This window comes from Rutilus rutilus (assembly GCF_951802725.1).
Source record: "Rutilus rutilus genome assembly, chromosome: 8".
In the NCBI taxonomy this organism is placed as follows: Eukaryota; Metazoa; Chordata; class Actinopteri; order Cypriniformes; family Leuciscidae; genus Rutilus; species Rutilus rutilus.
The window spans coordinates 47,398,125-47,408,942 of NC_140222.1; positions in this window are offsets into that span (position 1 = coordinate 47,398,125).

Consider the following 10,818-nt stretch of genomic DNA (forward strand, 5'->3'; position numbering starts at 1 on the left):
GCCTTTCTAAACGAATTTCGTTTTGTATTAATTGTATCTTGATTTTAAAATATGTTTCATTAACCAATTGCTTAATAAATAAAAAGTAAATTGCAGAAAATAGATAGGCTAATCACGACACAGAGGCGCCGGAGTGAACTGGAGCTTAAGCTATCATCCATGAACCGAAACTCAGCGTAAAAGGTAGACTACTCGCCTCACAGACCTAAACAAAACTGAAATAGGCCTATATCTATTATCTACAGAAATCTCTACTTTTAAACAGAACCATTCAAAACAAAATAAAACGATGCAGCCTAATCCGTATGAAATGTGCATTTCTCTCCGGCGTGTTCAAGATCGCGAGTCAGTCAACTTCGTCTTTGCAGTCGACACAGAAAACACTTGTTTATTAATAAACAATTAAAATTGAGAGAGAGAGAATATAAGATTAGTTTGACTCATTTTGAGGACTGTTAAGCACTAGCGGCGCCAGGATTTTGATTGTAGGTGGGCCTCCAGAAAACTGGATGGGCCAGTTAAAATAAGCGAAAAAAAAAAAAAAACGGGTTCCCCTTAATCTCCGTTTCAGCGCTTTTCTGCGGCACTGAGGACCGCTACTCACTAGCCTACCTGAATTTAATGCGTAATTAGCATAGGTTTAAAAAAAAAATAAAAAAAATAACGGAATTTTTTTGCTGCTTTTTTAAAAACAATTACAATTTAATTTAATTTAAATTAAATTACGTTTCGTTACGTTACGTTAGGATGAGATGCGCTCCTGTTCACGAGCAATGCAAGTGAGCGCGCGGGCGCCTCCATGATTTTATTGTCTGCTATATTTTCTTCTTATTTATTAAATCCAATTGGAAATTGGTTGATAAAAAAATTATTAAAATTAAGATACAATTTATACAAAACGAAAAGTGGTCAAAATCATGTCTGACCCACATCTCTCGATATATTGCGCATCCTATCTTACTCGTGCCGTGCGTTCACTTTTCATAATCAACATAGATGAAAAAATAACATTATAATATTTTAACAAATATTAAACTAAATGAGCTTATTTAATGGCTACAACACATATAGTAGGCCTACAGACTATCTATTTGTACAAATTGCTGCACATTCATTTTATTCTGAATTTTGCACGCATAAGTTGAAAGGCATTTGTTTGCATGCATAGTAAAACATATCTGCAACATTTATCAAGTTCACTGATAATTATGCGTTATTAATTATTATCTTAATGAATAATGTAACAAGGACGAAGCATGTAAACTGCGTTGTTTGTTTAGAATGGAATGGATCGCAAATAGATCCGAATGAAGAAACGTACAAAACCATAGTAGAAAATGGATGGGCCCGGACCTAAAATGGGTGGGCCCAGGCCCACCCGGGCCCAATGGTAGCGCCGCGGCTGCTGTTAAGATAGCGAACGTTCACCGAATTCTGATTAGTCGAGAGGATTTATCCGTTTAGGCTAAAAGGTCGGCGCTTCGCGGTTTGGAAAGAAACTGCATCTTGCAGTGGCCTACATTTTAAACAAGGAAATATAGCGATTTGGCATGAAACGTTGATGGAGCAGTGAATAGGGAAAATCTCGTTTTTTTTTTTTTTTTTAATGGCGTTTATCGTGTTTTGGAAAAGAGCTCTTCAAGCACATTTTTCATCCGCTACTAACGTTACCCGCCCGTGAATTTTAGGAATGTCACAATCCAAATTTTTATTCTTATTTTACATGTATACACAGACGTTTTATGGAACATTATGTCATGAATATTTACCTTTAAGTCATGGAAAAGTCATGGAAAAGTCATGGAAATTTAATGGTAAAAATGTGTACGAACCCTGGAGAGGTGTGAGTGCTGCATCCATACACCTCGTAAATGTACGGGGGGCTAGGGACAAGACGAACGGCAGGACTGTGTACTGATATGCCTGGCCCTCGAAGGCGAATCTCAAGTATCGCCTGTGATGTGATGCTATCTGTCTCCTCGGCGAATCTGCGCGAGGATTTCTCTGGTCATGAGCATTTTGAAACTGCGTTTCGCCAATGCTTTGTTCAGCTGTCTTAGATCCAGTATGGGTCTGAGACCCCCATCTTTTTTCGGTACCAGGAAGTATCTGCTGTACAGCCCCCCTTCGCTTTGAGCTTGAGATAAAGGCTCTATTGCCCCTTTGTTCAGCAGTTTTGATAATTCGGCTCGAAGTAGGTGTGCTACTTCTGAATTCACCGTAGTTTCGACACGCGCTATGAAGCGGCGAGGGCGTCGACAAAACTGTAGCGAGTAGCCTCTCTTTATAATGTCTAGCACCCATTCCGAAACCCCTGGAAGCACTGCCCATGCATCCGCTTGGTTGGCTAAGGGTTGGATGCGAAGCGCGCTCTGTTCGCTGGGTGACAGAAGCGCTTCGGCATGCTGTAATATAGGCGTCATGCCTGTGACATCCGAGGCGGGGAGCGCGCTGATCACAGCGGGCAGAACGCTCGCTCTCGACCCCACTACGGTGCTTAACCGAGTGAGGGAGGGCTGAGCGAGTCCCGAGGGACTCATAATGTCTGTGAGTAAGTGTGGGCGCGGGGGAGCGGGCACATTTACTGCTTTGGACGCGCTGTCTGCCTGAGCAGAGCGAGCGCGCACTGGTTTCGTCTTTACAGAAACCATGCGACATGTATGACATAGTGTTTGTGGGCACTGGGCAGTGGGCATGTTTACTATGGCGAGTGCGCAATCGACCTGAGTCGATTTTATGACCTGCGTGAAGGGCTGTGCTTGTGTGTAGGGATGGGCACTGGATAGTGGGCACCAGCTCTACACTTATAGCACCATCGGCCATGGCCGGGACACCAGAAAATACACTCTTTACAGGATTTATCTGGGTAGCCGTAAAAACGGCTTTTGTGTACAGGCAAGCGGGCAGCTGTACGGGCTTGCGCATTGCAGAGTACGCTGAGACAGTCACAATTCCTGGAACTGAAACAGTGGTGCGCTTTGGTGAGAGTTCGGCCGCGGCGGGACTCAAACATCGGCGCTTTCCCAGGCGTGCTAGGATGGTTTCGGGGCTTCCGGTTTCGCCGCAATCCTTGGCCGTGGCCCACACGGAGCGGGGCGGCGGCTAGTCGAGCGAGAGCGCAGAAGGCGAGGCTGTGGCTGAGAGTTCCGAGCAGTCGGCTTTGCACGACCCGCTGAAGAACTGGAGCACTTCGGGAAGAAGTTTTGCGTCAGATTGCGTCAGGTCCCATCTCGTCCAGCTTTCGGAGGAGATCACCCAGGAAAATCTGCAGCGTGGCCATCGTGTGTAGTGCAGACGCAGCCTGCCCAGCGGCGGAGAATATTCGCGCGAGCAGTGTTGACGTCGTGCGGCAGGCTTTGGATGGCAGCACCGGTTTCGACAGCCGTCCAGCAGAGGGCGGGCAGAGGTGGGCTGTTATCGCCTGTTCGACCGGCGGAAGTGAATAGTAACCTCTGTTTTTAGCATCGTCGAGGGTGGCGAATGCTGGCGACACAGACGAACATGTTCGTGCTGAGAAGGGAGTGCTCCAAGCTTTAGCAACCTCTTCGTGAAGCTCAGGAAGAAAAGAAGCGGGCTTGGATTCAGACGAAGCGCGCTCCCCGGGAAGGAAGCAACCATCCAGCCGTGTGTGAGAGGGGAGTTCCGGTGCAGACCACTCGAGGCCGAGGCTCACCGCGGCCAGCGCGAGTATCCGCATCAGTTCCCTCTCGATGTTAGCTCTCTTGTTAGGTTTACGAACAGAAGGCACGAGATCCACAGAGCTCGCCCAATCCTCGCTGCCCGAGGCTAGCAGAGAGCACGTGTCATCCTCCCCCGACGCGGCTTTAGAATCATCCTCCTCAAAGGAAGCGGCGGCAGACAGCGGCCGCTGTGCATCAGGAAGTGATTCAGGGGCGAGCTTGGTCGGGCTGGAGAAGGTTCCGGGACCCACTGAGAGCGGCGCTTTTTATGGTGTGGCAACACAGCGGGGGTTGCAGGCTCGGAGAAAACTGCCAGGCGAGTCCTCAGAGTCACCATCGGCAGTAGCTCGCAGTGAGGGCAGCCAGGCAGGAGACGCAGATGACATGGCGGTCTCCTTCGCTGAGTGGGGCTCGGCACGAGCCGCAGGAAGGCATCTTTAAAAAAGACGTGAGCTCTTTTAGAGTGTGTGTCGCAGAGCGAGCACACACACACACACACAAAGAACAGTTTTAGAAAAGCTTAGTGAAAGGATATAAGCGCCGGATAGCGCAGCGGGAGCGGCAGTAGAAGGCGGCGTTGGCCAGCAGCTTCAGATGATGTCTCGTCCCGCTGAAAGGCTTCTTCAGACGGCGCGGCTTCTCTCGTGATCCAACGATACGTGAGCTTCGCTGAAGAGATGAAAAATCAGAGAACCAGCCTCCCGAGCTTCCCTTTATAGGACTAAGCCACGCCCGTTTCGGCGGGAAGTGGCGCGGAGGGCGCAAAGCGCCCTCATTGGCCTGATGTCACTTCAGGCCTCGCTCGATAGGCTGATGCAGTTGCCGCAGAGCAGCCAATGGGCGAGCGAGCCGTCTCGCCCATGGCCGCATGCTGCTGAAAGGATAGTGGATAGTGGCTCCAACACGCTTTGCAATAATTCAAAATTATAAGGATCATTTTTTGGCTTCAGTATCTCGTGGAAAAGAGGTTTTCCCCATTGCGTTTTTCAAACACAGTACGAGAGACCTTTCGTAAGAGAACACAAGTTTATTCAGATCATTACTTGTTTACACCGTCTCGCAGCGCTGTGAGGAATAATAATAATGGAAAATGTACCTCAGAAGTGCGGGTATATCGAGGAGCGAGCTGAAGAATACTGTAGTAAGTTTTTTTTCCTTCTCACGTGAATCGGGTTTCTGTTTGTGAATGAATGATGATGTTTTAGCAAACTGTATTGCTATACTGAGATGAGTAAAAATCGACTGAAATATGTTGAAATAAAATGTAGGCTATTTGTATAAGCAACGTATTAAACTGCAAATTAACATTTATATGCCCTAATATTTCATAAAAACAACGTTACAGTCAGGCGAAATATGAAAGACAACATTTTGTTGACTAGATTTGGGTACAGTTTTTACTGTAGAATATACTGTCACATCAAATAAGCTTTTGTTTAGCAATTTCTATATATATAAAATACTATTTTTGTAAAAAATAAAGTCATCAACTAAGATGTTAGCTGTTCCAATGTTGGCTATATTCAAACTAATGAATACATAGATAAAATGTAGGCCTATAATCATTTTTTTTTACAAAGAAAGAGTACACTTGAAATATTGTTGAAATTGTAACTATTGTTGTAATTGTAACCTTTTTAATAAAATAGCAAAACATATTTACAAGATAGATGTAAGCAAAATCTTAAATGGTCAATAGTCTTCTTCTAAATATATATTTTGTCCTTGCATTGTGGCTCAGTCAGTGTCACACCTGAATGAATGGCTCATTATGCAGAGTGGGTGGGACATTGTATTCTCAGGTGTAAACCACTCCTCGTTCACGCCCCCCTCGCATATTGGCTTTCCAAGCAAAACCTGTTTTACATCAATTTAAATCAATGTATTGTTTTAATGATAAAGCAAGACTATTTTCACATAATTTTGAAGCCAGAACTCGAAGCGACAACATCCATTAGTCTAAAGTCTTATTGACACACATTTATTATGAGTTTTGTGGTCTTATTTCAGCAACTTTCATTTTTATTTTTTTCAATAACCACGCATAAAAATTATTCTCTTAAAAATTAAAAAATATACATGCATGGTGATCACATATATTGGTAGCCCTGTTTGTCCTATATAGAGTGAATTTACACCTTTGCCATTAACATGTTTATAAATAACTGAAAAAAGCACAAATGTCAGAGCATGTCGAACACCTCCAGGGCCCAGAAAACCGCTCAGACTCCAGAGGGTTAATGAGAGGTTTTATAACTGCCAATTTAAATGTTCTTGGAACATGACCTAAAGATAAAGATGAGTTAATAATATTGAGGAGAGGCTCTTCCACTACAGGTAACACTTCTTTCAGTAGTTTAGTTGGTATAGGATCTAATAAACATGTTGTTGTTTTAGATGAAGTGATAAGTTTATTTAACTCTTTTTGTTCTATAGTTGTAAAGCACTGTAATTGTTCTTGCGGGGGGATAATTGAGGCTGAATTATAAGGCGCGATTGAGGATTGAACGTTTACAATTGTGGTTCTGATGCTTTCTATTTTCTCAGTGAGGAACTTCATGAAATCATTACTACTAAACTGTAACGGGATATTTTGTTCGGGTTACGTCTGTTTATTTGTTAATCTAGCCACGGTGTTAAATAAAAACCTAGGATTGTTTTGGTTATTTTCTATTAGTTTGCGGAGGTGCTCAGCCCTGGCCGCTTTTAGGGCCTTTTTATAACGTGACATACTGTCTTTCCACACGATTCTAAAGACCTCTAAATTAGATTGTTTCCATTTACGCTCTAAATTACGGGTTTCTCTCTTTAGAACATGCGTAGTATTGTTGTACCATGGTGCTTTAATTTTCTCTCTGACCTTTTTTAATTGAATGGGTGCAACAACATCCAATGTTCTAGAGAGAATGGTGCTCATAGTGCTAGTTAATTCCTCTAGTTCATCTGTTTGTTTGGGTTAAGGCAGCAGCTGAGACAGATCAGATAAGCAATTTGAAAAATTATCTATGGTGGATGGAAGGATTGTTCTGCCTGATCGATAACGCGGCGCAGCATGATATATTACAGGAGTACGTAATATGCAAGTTAACATGTAATGGTCAGTGACATCGTCACTTTGTGGAATGATATCTATATCGGTTGGATCGGTTCCATGTGATATAATTAAATCGAGTGTATGATTAAGACGATGAGTTGGTCCGGTGACGTTTTGCTTGACCCCAAAGGAATTTAATAATTCTGTAAACGCAGCCCCTAACGCATCATTTGGATTATCTACGTGTATGTTAAAATCTCCAACAATTAATGCTTTATCGACATTGACCAATAGATCTGAGAGAAAATCTGTAAACTCTTTTAGGAAATCAGCGTAAGGCCCAGGCGGTCTATATACGGTAGCCAAGGCTAGAGATAATAGGGATGTTTTTCTAACATCTAAGAGCGTAACATTTAGTACAAGTACTTCAAACGAAATAAACTTATAGCCCGTTTTCTGAGTAACATTGAGAATATCTCTATCAAATCAAATCAAATCAAGTATATTTGTATAGCGCTTTTCACAATACAGATTGTATCAAAGCAGCTTCACAGTATTAAATTAAAATAAAATAATACAACAAAGTTTGTTTCTAGTGGAATTTATTGATTGATAGAATAAAATTAAATATCCCCAAAATATCCCCAACTGAGCAAGCCAAAGGCAACAGTGGCAAGGAACCGAAAAAAACTCCATCAAGTGACCTAATGGTGTCCTAAAACTCCATCAGGTGACCCAATGGAGAAAAAAAAAAAAACCTTGGGAGAACCCAGGCTCAGTCGGGGGCCAGTTCTCCTCTGGCATTTATGAACTAGAGGCCGGATTGTAGTTTGAACTGTGAGATTAACAATATTATATGAATGCCTGGCCGAAAAGATGCGTCTTTAATCTAGTTTTAAACTGGGAGAGCGAGTCCGAGCAACGAACAGTATCAGGAAGGCTATTCCAGAGTTTCGGAGCCAAATGTGAAAATGCTCTCCCTCCTTTGGTTGATCTAGATATCCTAGGTATGACCAAAAGCCTCGAATTTATTGATCTTAAAGAGCGCGATGGATTATAGGGCGATAGAAGATCGGTTAAATAGACTGGAGCTAAGCCGTTTAGGGCTTTATAAGTCAGTAGCAATACCTTATAATTAATACAGAACTTTATAGGTAGCCAATGCAGTGATGATAAAATCGGTGTTATATGATCATATTTTCTTGATCTAATAAGAACTCTAGCAGCTGCATTTTGGACTAACTGTAGCTTGTTTATTGAGGATGCAGGACAACCGGCTAATAAAGCATTACAGTAATCTAGTCTCGAGGTCATGAATGCATGAACTAACTTTTCTGCATCAGAAACTGATAGCATGTTACGTAGCTTAGCAATGTTTCTAAGGTGGAAAAAGGCTGTTTTTTTAAAATACGAAATATGATTTTCAAAAGACAGGTTACAATCGAGTATAACACCCAGGTCTTTTACTGTAGAGGATAAAGTAACAGGACATCCTACTATATTAAAGTTGTATTGCGAGAGGTTTTGTGGGCGGTTTTTTGAACCGATAAGTATTACCTCTGTCTTGTCTGGATTTAATAAAAGAAAATTACACGTCATCCAATCTTTTATATCTTTAACACACTCTGTCAATTTGGATAATTTAGCGTTTTCATCCGGCCGTGATGAAATATATATTTGAGTGTCATCAGCATAACAATGGAAACTAATTCCATGTTTCCTTATAATATTTCCAAGTGGCATCATATATATTGAGAATAATAGAGGGCCCAACACAGATCCCTGCGGCACTCCATAGTTTACTAGAGTTATGATCGATTTTTCTCCATTTAAATAGACAAAATGGTAGCGGTCAGATAAGTATGATCTAAACCAGCTTAATGCTTGTCCTTGAACACCAGTATAATTTTGTAGTCGATCTAAGAGTATTGTGTGATCTATAGTATCGAACGCAGCACTTAGATCAAGTAAAACTAGTATTGAGATACAGCCTTGGGCCCGGTTTCCCAAAGCGTTCTTATCTCTAAGTAGTTCTTAACCTATTCCTTAACCTCTCTCTTAACCTTATGGGACGGTTCCCGAAACGTTTGTACGCTAAGTATATCTTTTGTAAGTCACACTTTCGTAAGGTTGGTCTGGACCATTCGTAGCTCTCTCTTAGCGTTGTTGCAGGTCTAAATGAATATAATTCTGAAGTTTTAATACACCCAGACAGTATTAAATTAGGCTAATTCAAGTGTTTTCATGCAAAGAATAAAATTGTCATTACACTGATTGTTGTTAGATTTTTAATTATATTATTATACAATATTATTAATTGAATTAAAACGCTCTTTTAAAGGCCAGTGAAAGCATAGGCTACTGTCAGTTAAGTCCTATTCGGACGCTAATATTGTTTCTCATGGGCTCGTCCGGTATTTTAAACATTTACAGGGGTAAGTCGGTGATTTTAGTGCCGGCGAAACCATAATATCAGTGTTTTTCTCACCCAATCCGCGTAAAAATCCCTGGCCAAATTAGTACCTTCTGTTTTTTGACAAACAGGTCGTGTGGTAATTTAATTGCCGTCTGAATCCACATCTCCGAGTTTACAAGAGATTCAAAATTCACGGTTTAAATCCTTTTTGATCACTGCCGAGCACCGTACGCAAGATGTAAACTTTTATTACTGAAATGCTTGAAAGTATTTACACAAGAACAATATTTCATCGCAGCTCCACCTCAGCGAACAAAAATGGGAAAGAAAAGGCGGCACGTAAATTTTTGAAAAGGTTATTGTGGCAGCAATAGGCTATATGTTACAATTTTAAAATATGTAGGCTACGCTTTTATAGGCTATTATAGTTTGAATAATTTTTTATAATATCCAATAATCATAATAAATAGAAATTTCAACTATTTCTGAAGTGCTTCTTTTATAAATATGACCGCTTTTTCACATAAACAGCCCCTGCACGAGAGAATAATTGATTCTCGAGCCATCGATTTCAAACAATTCAGCACCATTGGCACGGACAGCGCCTGGTCACGTCCCACGTAAGAAGGTATATCTTAAAGTGTAAGTTGCAGGTTAACCACCACAGCCAATTAATGTGTAAATTAAAGTGCTCTATATGTATATATTTAATTATTTCTGTCTTAAAATGCGTTAAAATAACATTTATTGGGGTTTCTTCAAAGGTAGCGTGTTTTTTCAGTTACTGGGTGATGACGTCACAAGAGGAACTCGCAACCCATACTCTGCTAGATTCCTACTGTATTATGGCTATTTGGAGAACGACTGAGGATGTGGGAAACCATCAAATTCTTTATGGACCACAGCCCTACAATTTTTAACCGGTCAGGCGTGAGAGAGGGGAGCCATGGCACTCAAAGAGTTATTAATGCTTGGTGTGAGGAGAATGAGTGGAGGGTTGGCCAGGTGTCCTGGTGAGTAATGTTAGCTACGTTAGAGCTAGTCTAGCCTAGTGCAAACTTAACCCGGATAATATAACGGAACAAGCAAGTCTTTTCAAAATATTGCCGTCATGTAGAATAGCAAGGAGGGACAACGACTGAAGACATTATTTACTTACAGTACATGGTGTCAGTCCAAATCAGAGCTGTAGAGATGCACACACTGCACAGGCACCAATCGCTAGTCTCATCGGCGCCTCAAACGTCATGTAATACCTTTCCTCAATCCACGCGTTATCAATTTCTCACGATTTAATTAGCGATGTTTACTGTCAGAAAAGAAAAAGAGAGATCGATGTCCCCATCACTGTGTTTGTGTGGGCTATGCCACCCAGTTGATTCAGCAGTGGAGAGTATGTGCTGCCGTGAGGTGAACGCATTTTGGAGTTTAGTGGAACAGACCTGCGACCGGCTGATCTGACGTGCCTGAACCCGTTTGTTTTGCGAATAGCGTATTCTCATTTCAGGCAGGATCACGGTCCCCTTGAAGTCAGCACACACGAGTATGTTTACAGTTGAGTTATTTTATCCATAATTTTTTTTATCAAATAAAATATACAACCAACTTTTCTGAAGTTATGTAAGGCGAATATAGCTGCTAGCGTACGGTAATTCTACTAGTGAGTTCCTCTTATGACGTCATGGGTA